The following is a 14,274-nucleotide window of genomic DNA, read 5'->3' on the forward strand; positions in this document are numbered from 1 at the left end:
AGGAGGGGGTCTTCTTTTCTTTAAAAACAACCCTTTAAGGTAACATGTTGTGGATGTAGGCTAAAGAAATCTGACTCCTTAGAGGAACCAGTTCTAAATTGACAAATGACTGGCATTTTATAATTCATGAGTAAAAGCTATTTGCTCGCTTACCAAATTGTTCTACAGTTCCATTCATTTTTCAGATTGATAGCCTTAAATGTACTGCAGCAACTCTTCCAGCTGTTTGGTCTCAGTATCATAAGCAGTACAAATCCACAATTTTTTCTCCAAAAAGGAACAACAAGAACCCCTGTCATTTTCATAAGGGAATTCCCCTTGGGGGAGTTTGTTCACTTTACCACCATTGTTTAACACTATCCAGGGACTAAAGCAAGGACAAATTGATTATAGCTTAAATAAATTGGACCACTTTTTTACTTCTTACACTTACTGCATTCAATTTTAGTTTATTCATCCTTTGAAATGGTAGGAATGATTACTATTATTTACAGCAATTGCTAAAAATTCATTGCATCTAAATGTTGAAATATTTTTTACATATGAGTCTTAAGTATTTATGAGTTAGTGCAGTTACCCTAGCCCATAACATGAAAGCTAAAATTTCAGAGAGTGCTTAGGCCTAATCACTGAAATGAGGGCTTAGGCTTGATCAATAAATACAAAAATTTGCTTTTATCAACGGAGTTGATAATGTAAATTGGCCACCGTACAGAGATTCTAAAAGCTGACGTTTCGAGCGTTAGCCCTTCGTCAGAGCAAATCGAGGGATTATGGGTTACGTGTAGTTTTTATAGTAGAGTAGGAGCTACGCTATTGGTGGTAACATGGCAACGTGAAAAATAGCAATATATTAGTTAAATGAAAAGCGTTCGTTAATACCGTGAGGAATCCTCCGGGAATTGACAGCTATTATTATGCTAACGTCTTCTTTTGTGTGGCTGTTGATCACGTGAGTAAAACCCAAGAATTGACTTTTGTTATCTGAGTTCCGTTTATTTCGGCCCGTTTTAAACGTGGCATTTTACACGTGCCGCATATCATGCAAATGAAAAAAATCTATTGTTCTCGCTCATTTGCATTAAATTCGGCACATGTAAAATGCGACGTTTAAAACGTGCCTAATATGTACAAGTACGCAGAGCACAGTGGTGCGTATAACCACATAAGCTCAGTCTTGTAGCTTGCTTGCTTCCACCAAAACATGTTAGTTGTAATCTCTGAACAAGGAAGAACTGATCAATGCCAATTTAAAACTAATAGCTGTAATAGGGCAAAGGACAAGTTTGTTGAATGAAAGTTTATGTTTTTCGTAAACCTTAAATTTTATTCCAGCAATCTCATCACTCACAATTTGAAATATTCAACAAATTATAACCAGCTGACTAAATTCAGACGGTTTCAACGGGATTCAAACCCATCACAACTGTGATGCCGCTGCAACGCTCTACCAACTGAGCTTTGAAGCCACTCAGTTGGGAACAGGTCAATGTTTTGGGTTTATTTGTTCCGGTGAAGGACTCGATGAATAAAATAAACTTATGCTTGAAAAGTGGGTTATAGACGAATTCCTTTGGAACTACCAAATAGGTGGTATAAGTGCCTATAACAGGCAATTGCTTAAATCCATAGCTCATAACTAGAAGCAAATAATTGCCCTATATATTCCTGTTAGGCGTTTTCACAGACCGCGATTTAATTTTAGACTGAATATTTCCGCTAATGAGACTCCTGCAGGAGCCCGATGACCAACTACAACATTGAACAAACTGACTTGACGTCATAGCGTCACCGAACCGGAATTGTGTTTGTCTTTTTGCAGAAAAAGTAGTCTAAAAATAGCTCGTACATGGGCTCCTGGTCTGTAAAAATACCGTGACATAGGCTTAGTACGGAAGTTGTACGCTCCTAGTCATGGACTCCTGCTAAAATTTTCCAGATAAGTTCCAGGATCACTTCTCTCTTTCGTCTAAAGATTTTTCTGCTTGTAAAACGTATTGAGTTTACAAAATGAGGGGTGGTCCACAGGGGTAGTCCATGGACAAGGTCCACAGGAGTGTTCCAAGGACCTGGGGTCCATGTTTTGTATACATCCGTCCCAGTCAGTCAGTTCATTAAAGAAAAGGCATTGTTATTTCTACTCTGCTGTCCAAATTTTGTTAAAAGTACAATCATGAGAAAAGCGCAGTAATTTGAATATCTCCCTGAATGGCTTTAAATACCTTTGTCTGTACAGTACAGTAATTATATTATAATATTAGTAATATTATAAATCAGTGGTATGTAAATGCAGTTATAAGGAAAGATTTGGTTTTGTGAGCCAAAATGATATTGTATGATTGTACAACCTGTGAAATTTCAAAAGTTTCAAAAGTCGCTTTAATATAGTACTTTAGTAGTGTTGCTAAAGAGGAGGGTATCGATCCTGCTTCAGTTTGTGACATTTGGTTTCGTGTTGCTGTAATGGATGTGTCCAGTGAAGTCTTCTGAGCAGTTGATTGTCCTAAAAATGTTAAAAATGAACTACTTAATTTTGCCTGCTAAACTTTAAAAGATTTGCAAACTACACTAGTTATGGTTTGTACAGTTGTCCTTTTGTAAGATTTTGAAAGGGATGTTCCTGAATTTTCTCCGTCAATCCACCACAGATCCAATTTACTCCTCTCTTCCCACTCTTAACATTTAAAGTCTTTGTAATGTCCATCCTTTGGTTACCATATTAACCTGTGGTATTACCACCTCAATGCATCTTGCAAGTGGCTACAGTGTATATTAACTTGCACATAATTATTACCTGTTCTTGATCCACACCCTACCCCATCTTCTCTTGTTATGGTTAATGCAGTGTTGGCTTCCTTTTAAAAGCTACTATATTGATCACTTCCTCTTTTTTCCAAATATTGAAAGTGTGTTTCCTTAACACCTGCCCGGCAAAATTTTATCCAAAAGCCATTTACTTTGAGTGTAAGTTTTGGATTTTACGGGCTGCCAGTAGTCACAGTGAATACGCACAGTGACAAGTATTAAGCCCTCAATTCTCTTGCTGCATATTATTGTACTCACGCATTGCATTCTTAAAATAGTGAGTCGTTGGCGTCATTTTCTCCTTGATGCAGCTCTCTCAAGATTTTAAAGTTAGTAATGTCGGACCATTACTAATAGGAATATTCCAGTTAAAATAAACCAGGGGCTTAGCGTCCATATACGCACCCGGTCTGCAGTCTGCGTTTTACACTGACCGATATTGCAACTCTCTTGAAAACACTAAAATTTCATGCTGTTTCGAAGTTTCAGTGGTTTGTCAAGTGTATGAAAATACACCTGGCATAGAGGAAACAAGGAAATTGCGAAATAACCGCATATTAGAACATATTTTCTTTATCTGAAGCATGTAAGAAAGATGCCGTTAAATGCCGACATTGCCGACTTGTTGGTTGTACATGCCACACTAGGTACTTATAAACACAGATGTCGCTAAAATTCGTTCCAGGCCACTTTATTGCGTCGGCGACGCCTGTGCAATTCCTTCATTCTACATATATTTTTTTTGTCAATGACAGTAGTGGTTTATTATGAATCTCAACTTTCCTACTAGGAGCATTTGTTTTCCACTAAGGTAAGCCGTTCGACCGGTAGGTGATTTAGCTGTACTCCGCTTGCTACAGCGAGCAGAGGAGGCGGCTAGTCAGCGATCGTGACTTAAATTAAGTTCATACTGTCACTATTTTACCACTACTTTAAATCCTCGTGATCCTCCGTAGGACGTAATTATAAGCCTCCAACTGTCTTTATCTCTTGACCAGAAAACCACCGACCCTCTCCTCGTAGACTGAGTCTTCGACGTTTTTGATTTCGACCTATCGACAATGAAAGGAGCACAGGCGAACCACCATCTGTTGCAATTGGTGTTGTTATCGATCTGTAGAAGGATAAATACATTACATAGATAACACATAGATAATACATTAGATAGCTCTCCAATAATTGAAGAGCTATCTAAAAGCACCCTACATGTTGTCCTTAAACACTAAATACATCCCAAAAGCAAACTTCCTACCCCTCAATACATCCCAAAAGCAAACTTTGTACCCCTCATTTTTATTGCTTGCAAGCGATTAAAAGGTTACATTGAAACTTTACAAAAGTAAAATGATCTGGAGGGGCTTCAGAGCTACTTTCACGATTGAAACATTTAAGGTGGCTCTGAATCCACTGCAAATAATTGTTTTCAACTTTGCAGAGAGTTTATCTGCCTAGAGCCGAACCTTCTGGTAAGACAGTTTTAGTGTTCAAACTGGGGGCACCTTGCAGCAAATTTACAATTATAGGGAATTTAAGAAACGGCGACGGCTATGACTACGACATCGCCACAAAACATTAATATCATTGGTTAAAAGAGCATGAATAATCGTGCTGCACATGCAGCACGCATTTTAGCAAGTATCTTAGCCATCCTCTGCATAACGATGACATGAAATCACCAAATTTGAGGTTTTGACAACAACGTAAGCATGCAACAGATAATCTTTCATTCTCTGTTTTAACTCTGAAACCTTTCGTATGAATTTCTTTTTAGACTACTTCGCACATGTTGTAGGACGTGATGGAGACTGAATAATCAAGAAAGACTTATGATAAAGCAAAAATTATATTTTGAGGTGACGTTTTCGTCGACCGTCGCCGTTGTATATCTTTAAATTCCCTAATAAGAATATTCAGGACTGTGTGGTGCCAAACTATTCTATAATAGCTAGCTAACTAAATTCCTTTTAACACTGAAATGATAATGAAATGAAGCACATATTTAACTGTGGATATGAAATCAAGTGAAGCTATGATCCTCACAGCTATGAACGCAATTTTTGCAATTGCGTGGGGAGAAGGCTGAAAATTCAGGACTTCAGTGGGGATTTGAACCCCTCACCTCGCAATGACGGTGTTGGTTAGAGCATCGCACTGGCATCGTGAGGTCACGGGTTTAAACCTTGTTGAAGTCCTGAATTTTTCTTGTTTAATTGTGAACTTAATTGCAAAAATTGCGTTCATACAATGTCATGTAACTGTGAGGATCATAGCTTCAGTTAAATTCCTTTTGTACACATTTAGGTCATTACCAGATGTCATCATCTCACATATTACTCAGTTTCTTGCACCAAAAGACCTTGGAAACATGCTCAGGGTCGATCGATATTTCCGTCAATTGTTCAGTGCACCTCATTTCTGGAGGGGAATCACAGTAATTGTGTGTTTGTCAAAGACTGAGAGAAAAAGTAAACAGATTGACCCTTGGGTCCTGCAAGCAATTAAATCCAGAGGAATCACAGAATTGGTCATCCAAAATAGTAAATGTGACAAGGAGAATGATGTTATAGAGGTTATACTGCAGTCATTGGGATCCCAGTTGGAAGGGATATCATTTGCTTTCACAGGCCCGTCCATTTTTCCAATCCTCCCAGGGACCGAGAAACTTTTGTTTTGCATTCTCTGAACTTGTGAACAAAAGGACTGCAAACTGAGACACTAAATAATAATAATAATTACTATTATGCTCTTAATTATCTCCACTAATGTATCTACATGAAAATATGCACAGGAAAACATATGAATGCGAGTGCATTTCATATGATTTATGAGCAATAGCCCTTTTCATGGTTAGTTTTTCTCATTTACATTACAATACAATCTAGCATGTATGTGAGGCAATTTCGGGCTATTTTCTAGTTTTAACCCGAAATTGTCTCGCATCCATGTTAGATTACATTGTAATGTAAATGAGAAAAACTAACCGTAAAAAGGGCTATTACAAGTGCAATTTGAGGATTTTCAAAACATCACAAGTGACTATAAATCGTGAAATGCATGAGTAAGTTCATAAAACTTTTGATTTTTTATATACTCAATAAAATCACTCCATGACTTTGTTTCCATAGCAACTCCGTATTGCACTCTATATTCTATTTATGCATTTCATCATGGACCAATCAGAAATGTGATATTTTGTAGAGTACATAATAAGGTATTGAAGTGGACAGATTGTGGTACAATCATGGATTAGAAGGTCAAGATACATGTGTATGGGATTTTAATATCCAAACTGATACAGTGATAAAACTTAGGAGACCAGATGTTGCTGTCAGGGATGTTAAAGGATGCTTGATGTAGCTAACCCCGGTGACCACAATATTGAAAGAAAGGAATAAGATGCTATTCAGAGCTTTGAGTTGAGGTTGGACAACAGCAGTTGTTTCTAGATGGGGGCTCTTATCCTGCAAGCAGAGTCTCATTTGATCTTCCTAGATAGGTCGGGAAGAGGAAGAAGACTCTGCCAGCCGCTTCGACATTTCGTATTGCGCACGCGTTAAAAATTCAAATGTATTTGGTGTCAGTCACATGTGACTAGTAACCACAAACCATGAAACGAATTCAAAACAGTCTGGATATTTTCGAACAACTCTGGTAAACACATGACAACCAAGGAACCATTTCCGTGGAAACTCAAGGTAGTTCATACTTTTAAATTGCCATTTCTTTTTTTACTGAAAGAATTTTAGGCTTCTGGCAGACTAGATATGGAGGAAATTCTCATGGAAATTTAGAGTTAAAAATTACCACCCTATTGTAAATTTCAAAAAATATTGGTGAGTCATGGCGATTGATCATGGGGAAAAATAAAAATTAATAAACAAACAGGTTTGACCAGTCGAAACTGGACTGACTCATCCATTTCTTTGGATGAGTGGTAAATCAAAGAATGTCGAGGCCTGGCTGGCAGAGTCTACTTCCTCTTGCCAACTTATTTAGGAAGATTGAAGAGACTCTGGTTGTAAGGTAGGGGACACTAGGTTTCATACCAAAATACTGTACTTCAAAAGTTCAAATCTCACTTAGATCACTGCTGCTTCTTGGCACTGCCAACATCCTGTGAAAGGTGCTTTCTGTCTTAGATCCAGTGGATTTGATGTAGACTTTGAAATTCTAATGGCTGAGGACAAAACATGGAGTACAGGTGTACCACTAAACGGAGTACCCCTGTGGAGTACCCCTAAAAATACTTTTGATGTGAAAATATCTTTTGGGAAGTCGAGTGTCCTTTAACTTTGTATGATTAGTACCTTAAATGAGTTCCACTGGTGCAGGTCTTGTAGCAGCTGGCCATCATTTTGAAAAAAAGATAATCAGCTGGCCACTACCAGAAATATAGGTATAGTATGTGCTTTGTTAAACATCGGACGTGGAAGAAGAGAGGTAGGTTTCATAATGATTGAAATTTTGCTTCATGAATTGGGCAGCCTTTGCTTGGGAGTTTTACCTCTTAGCTATTTTTACTGATACTCATGGGGGTACTGGACCATGGAGTGGTACTCCATGTTTTGTCCTCAACCCATTCTAACATCTCGCGATTAAATTAAATTAAGGTATTCACGGTAAACAATTATTTATAAAAATAACCCATTTGCCCGTAACGGTTTTCTCATCGCCGAGTAAAATTGACTGGCATTAGACAGAGTAAAATTTGTAAGTACGACTCAAACTGTAGGAGGGAGACGTACTTGTCGTTAACCTCTTCACTCCTAAGGCGTTTCTATTCCGTAACTTGGAGGTAAAATCGTCCGGCATTATAGATTTTTTTTGTATTTTATTAGTGCTTTGGTTAGTTTTTATAATACAAAAGTCAAAATAAAAACACTACAAATTAGTTAGATAAACACAGACCATTTACATTCCAATTCCACCCCACCCCCAAATTATAGATGGAAATTTGAACCAAAACACTTTTCAAGGATGCGGAAAAAGCTCCACTTCTGGACATCGTCCATCGCTCAAACGGATGCCTTGTCTTAAGCTCTCCATTCCGAGTTTAGGTTACTTTCCGAGAAACTTGCTTGAAACTACAGTAATACTATCTATCCCGTGCGCACGTTTACAGCACGTTTTCAGCATGATCAGGACGATCAGTTTTCCACTCTGCGCAGGCACATCTGAGAAAAGATCAAATACGTTGCTCAGAACTCAACTCCTCTTTCACCATCTTCACCATACTCGTTTCTAGAGCCTTTTTTAGTAAAATAAAAACCGCGGAGACTGAGAACGACGATGGATCGTTCCAAGGGTAGCAGCGGTGTAAACGTATAACTGTAAATGAATCTTGTGCCCAGAACTCACGGTCATTTCGAGTGTCAAGATGAAATCATGGGCATAATGACCTATACTCAGATTTTTCTTTAACCTTAGATAATCAAGAAAAGACGTCTTTTGGTTGGCCCAGTTTGACATCGCTAGAAGTAACTGACTGTCCGCTGGGCGTGGCAGAGACCTTACTATCTTAAATATTTCCCGGCTCCGGGCAGAACGAGACCCTAACCAGCTTAAATGTAACTCGCTGTCATTTCTCCTCGTTCTCCCCAATCCTTCCCAGACTACCAGCTTTGACGAAGCTAAATTTGACCGGCACAAGGATCCCTGAAAACCTCCTTTCACAAGTTGTCCACATTTTGACAAAGTTGGAGTGGGTGGATTTGAATGGCTGCACGAGGATAAGAGGCGAAGAACTTGGTGAACTTTCAAAGTTTGTTGGCAAGACCTTGCGTTACTTGGGTTTGGCGGGTTTGAGTGTAACCGATGCTCAGTTCAGAAATGTGGCTCTCTTGTTTCCTGTTCTAAGAACGCTTGATCTCAGTGGGTGCACGCGAATCTCTGATGCTCTCCTCGTGGAGTGGTACATCAAACACGATGAAAAACAGTGGCCGAGATTGAGAAAGCTTATCCTAAAAAACTGTGAAAACATAACTCGAGAGGTCGTGAAATCTACTCGACTTAGAACAAGAAATCAACTCTTGATTGATATGTGAATCGTTGCTTAACGGTACTACAAGTAGAGAAAACGGACTGAGCTGAGTTTGAATTTACTAGCATTTAATCTGCGATTAATAATAATAATAAGGACAATTTGAAAACCAACCTCAAATGGGCAGGTGTTCATCCCAGGGAACTGGAAACATCTGCAGCGGACAGATCGGGCTGGCGAGTGACAATAAGAAGTGCTGCTAACAACTTTGAAAAAGACCGCCGACAACGCCTTGCAGCAGCCCGTGAGCGTCGACACAGAGCTGCGTCATCGGCCCCACCAACAGAAGGGATTCCATGCAAAATCTGCAATCGACTCTGTGCCTCCGCATTTGGACTACGCAGTCACATGCGTTCACACCGCTGACATTATTTTACTTTCTACTTTTTGCAGTTTAGTACATGTACATTGTTTTGGAGCGCAACGTAAAGTCTTCCTCGTTTATCGAGAGACAACCAATTAACAAATAATAATAATAATAATAATAATAACATAGATATCAAGTCATTTTAACTCAAATCAATCAAGCAGATTGGACATTGTTTTTCAAGGAGAGGGGAAAACTGGTGTATCTGAAGAAAAACCTCTCAAAGCAGAGTAGACAACCAACAAACTCAACCCGCATATCACGCCGAGGCAAATTTCGATTTCGTAAACGGTCGTTACTATTTGGACGACACTTAAAAACATTTTTCACTTTTAAGGAGGCTCAAACCAGTTTTAACACTTTCAACTAACAGTACTATTTGGAAGGATTGAATCCACCCAACGGTTTCACTGAACGGCAATGTTATGATACCGTATGAAACATCAATAAATGCTCAACAAGATGCACTCATCAATGTGACGGAATAGGTTACCATGGTAACAAAAGAGCCATCCAAAAGCACTCTGTATTTTGTCTTTTAACACGTATATCTCAAAAGTGAACTCGGTGACTCATTTTTTCATTTCTGAAAAGTGATAAGCAGGTTAAGATGAAACTCACTGCAAAGTTTAAAAAAATTCTCTGGAGCGGATTCAGAGCCACCTTCACAATTGGAAAATTTTAAGGTGGCTCTGAATCCGCTCCGGATAATTAAAAAAAAAACAAAACACATAATATAGGGCGTTTTTCGATGGTTCTTTTGCTACTGTGGTAATTTATTACGCCACATTAATATGTGTATCCTGTTAAGCAATTGTTGGTGTTTCATATGGTACCATAACATTGCTGTATGAAACATTGTTGTAGAATTCTTTCCGAATAAGACATTTCTTCCAAATGGTTGAAACCGGTTGAGCCACCTCAAGTTTGTCGTTGGCAAGAAATTTATGAAAAAGTTGGGTAAACGATATCGAAATCGGTTTAATGGCTGCATAGCAAACGCACGTAACCTCTAGACTCTCGAGATAACCACCTCAAACATCGCAAGTATATAAATGAAACATGAAGCTAACCCTAACAATTCATTGAAAGCTAACCGAGTTAAAATGGCTGCTTAGACTTCAATCCGTAGATAAAAGAATGACATTTAGTTGCAATACACGTAATCGGCTAACTCAATGTTGTACCCAATTCAAACGTCTTGGGATTACAGCGACTTTCGTATGACCTTGAAAAAGTGTTCGCAATTTGTTTCACGGACCAATGTTTGGCAAGATTACAACAAAGCTTCTCCTAATTCCCGCCAAGGAAATTCCTAACATGAGCAATAAACAGTTCCGTTGCCCAATCACATAACTGCATTTCAAATGACGTCGAAGCGAAATGCCGATCGCTTTTCTGAAAGTTCCATGAGGAGATGACGTCGTTTGCAAAATCATCTTGGTCGTGTCGCCCCAACCTGAAACGGTGCGACGCGCCTCGTTAGGATCGTTGGCTATTTCGCACTCTGTTAAACGCGAGCTCATGGAATAATCGCTGTAACACTGAGAGCATTCGGCATTTGCAAAATAAGTCATTTCCCTAGGGTTGAGCCATTGAAATTTAATGAAACATTTCATCTACAAATTTCTTGAAAGTTACACCGGTTGCTCAGTTGGTTGAGCACCGGGCTGCCATGCGGGAGGTCGTGAGTTCGACTCCGGCCGGACCAACACTCAGGGTCTTTAAATAACTGAGGAGAAAGTGCTGCCTTTGTAATTACATTCGCAAGTCTTCTCTGATAAGGGACCGTTCATTTTTTATGAGAAAGGGGGGGCTGGTGGGATTTGGGGGGGGGGGGGGGGCACTAAAAAAAAATTGGCTTGAAAGGGGGGGCCAGCCGAAAAAAAATGAAGGAAAAGGGGGGGTTGGACGAAAAAAATTAGATTAAAAATAGGATAAGAGATTTTACAAATTGAGGAAAAAATTGACCTCTTTTATTTATAACAAATATACTAAAACATTTCCAGGGTATTCAAGAAAACTTCTCAACAGCTTTTTATATATTTTATAATAACAGTGAACGTACCATAATAACAGTCTTGAATAGTAACAACTTTCTTTTCATTCATAAAAATGTTGTTGTCAAGCGCATATTAAACAAAGAACAATAATTTGAGTCCTGTAATTGGAACTGACCTCGTTACCAAGGCTTTTTCTGAGAAATTTAATGGGAGGGGCATGAAACTACTACAAGGTGTCCAATTCATCATTTTCGACGTTCTCTTTGATCTCGTCGTCGCTATCTTCCTCTTCTTGTTCCTCCTGTTCTTCTTCGTTGTCTTCCCCTTCTTCCTCTTCTTCGTCGTTTTCTTCTTCATCTTTGTTCGTGTCTCCGACGTTTAATCTTCAGGTTGCAGGAAACAATACATCCTGTTTCTTACTTCTGGCTTAAGGTTGGTAATCAGCCTGCTTCCTGCCGCGTTGCTGAAGTAGTTTGATTGCAGTAGGTGAGCGATGAATGCTGCATCCCGTGTTAGCAACACTGCTGCTACATCTTCAACGTTTATGCATGCTTCCGGGATTGTCAGGGAGGGAGGATAAAGAAGACAACTGGGAAGCTCTTTTGCAAGGGGATTTGCAACGCAGATATGATACACGCGTCGGACGTTGTTTTCAAACCGTTTGCGTTTTCTGCTCTTTGATTTCCTACGGTTTTCTTTTAATTTTCTTTTTTTTGACGCATAGTTTCCTGTAAGGCTCTTGAAGATCTGGTCGAAGGTCTCCTTCTTTTTTTCAAGGTTTTCTAATTCCCCTGAAACATTTAGCAGCTTTGCTTCAAAGAAGATTATCATTGGGCTAATTTGTGTAAAGATGCCACCAAGCTAAAAAAGCTCAGTGTGCCAGAATTGAACAAATACTTAAAACATCATGGGCTATTAAAACAGCACCAGAAGAGCAACAAGAATGACAAAGTGAAGACAATTATGGGACACTTCTTGCGAATGAATACTCTCAGAACTGGACAAGCCGTAGTGGGAGGCAGGAATGAATCAGGTCAACTAAACAGCAGTGATGAAAGCAGTGAGGGAGAGGAAACTGATGATGACTACAAGAGTGATGCCCCTGACTCTAAAGACGACTCAAATGATGTCGTTCTTGCTTTTATCGCCTCAGATGAGGAATACGCAGACGAGCGGCCAGCTACAACACGCTCAGGACGAGCTGTAACAAGAAGAGCAGAAATTGACTTTTCATTCTTTTGAGTGATTTGTTAAAAGCAGCTTTCTAGCTTTCAGGTGTCTTTCAATAAATTATGTGAAATGTAACAAAACGAAATTTTAATGCTGCAGTAACTTTTAACATCATATGTATTTTTTATTCAAGGGGGGGGGGGGGGGGCCTTCCAAAAAATTACTCCTTTTCCTTATCTACATAAATGATTTACCAAATTGTTTAAAATTCACTACCCCCTGTTTATATGCAGACGATACTCAAATCTTTACCTCTAGTTTTGATATTGGCGCACTTGCCAATAATATAAATTCTGATTTAAAAAATCTAAGCGACTGGCTCACTGTTAATAAGCTCCAATTCCATCCTCTCAAAACTAAGTTAATGGTTGTTGGGTCAACATATAATTTGAACACTAAATCTAGAGATTTACCTAATGCAATCTCCATTGATAATAATTTGGTTTCACGCGTAACCTCTAACAAATGTTTGGGAGTTCTACTAGATGAAAAGCTTACATTTGAAACTGATATTGAGTATATATGTAAAAAGGCATGTGCTGGCATAGGTGCTTTGAGAAGAATTAAGCCTTTTGTCCCCCTCTGCACCCTCGTAACTTTATACAGATCACTCATTCAACCTTATTTTGATTACTGCTCACCCCTGTGGGATACATGTGGTAAGCAACTAAAAGATAAATTACAAAAAATTCAAAATCGTGCGGGAAGGGTTATTACAGGCTCTTCATATGATGTTAGGTCCACAGATGTGTTGAATAACCTGAAATGGAAATCCCTTGAAACCAGGCGCTTCCATACAAAGGCTACCCTTATGTATAAAATCCTCAATGATCTATCTGCCCCCCAACTGAGTAACTCCTTTGTAAAGCTAAATGATACTAACATAAATTACAATCTTAGGAATATCGAGACTGATCTAGCACTTCCAAGGCCATACACAAATTTTTTGAAGCGCAGCTTTAAGTATAGTGGTGCAATGCTCTGGAATAATCTTCCCTATGAGGCAAAGACCGCAAAATCGCTTTCTGATTTCAAACGCAAACTTGCGTCCTCGCCCTTCATGCTTTCTATTGGATCACACTGATTCTATGTAATATACTTCTATTTTAAATATATATATATACTTTATTGTAACGTGTTTACCTACGCCCCACCTGGAAACCAGCTTTTGTTGTGTGTGGCTAGCGTAGTGAAATAAAGTTGTATTGTATTGATGAGGGGGGGGGGGGGGGGCCGGCGGAAAAAAAATACGGAAATGGGGGGGGGGGGGGGTCATACAATTTTCAAATTACACTCCTCCAAATTCCACCAGCCGCCCCCCCCCCAACCCCATAAGAAATAAACGGTCCCTAAGGAATATAAACCGTAGGCCCCGTCTCACAACCCTTCAATGTTCATAAAATCTGTGGGACGTTAAAGATCCCACACACTATTCGAAACAGTAGGGCATGTAATTCACGGTGTTGTGGTTGGTCTGGCTTTTCCTTCAGCAATGTGGTCAGCTTGGCTGAATGGACTGCTGATCCATGAGACCACAAAAGAGACAGTTGTCAAATTGAAGGAATCGAAGTGCTGAAACTGGTAAACAAAGCTTTCAAAGACCATCCGGATAACTTCTTTAGAGATGCAACCTCAGATATCATCACTGCAGATGGAATCGGGATGGAGTTCGAAAAGCTTTGTGTAACTTTCATGAGTTTTGATGATGAAAAAGACTATTTCTCTTTTGTCCCAACAGACGAATCTTTATTGTGTCATTTCTTCTGTATTTTCTTCAGGAATTATTCACTACTTAGATAAGCAATGTCACAAATAACACACACACGCAC

At 39.1% G+C, this 14,274-nt stretch overlaps 1 pseudogene; it reads left to right on the plus strand.

The window, feature by feature from the left end:
* The first annotated feature begins 3,509 nt into the window (after positions 1-3,509).
* Positions 3,510-9,677, plus strand: LOC138050142 (F-box/LRR-repeat protein 15-like; annotated as a pseudogene).
* Positions 9,678-14,274: the final 4,597 nt, after the last annotated feature.

Source organism: Montipora capricornis, chromosome 5, assembly GCF_036669925.1.
Source record: "Montipora capricornis isolate CH-2021 chromosome 5, ASM3666992v2, whole genome shotgun sequence".
NCBI lineage: Eukaryota > Metazoa > Cnidaria > Anthozoa > Scleractinia > Acroporidae > Montipora > Montipora capricornis.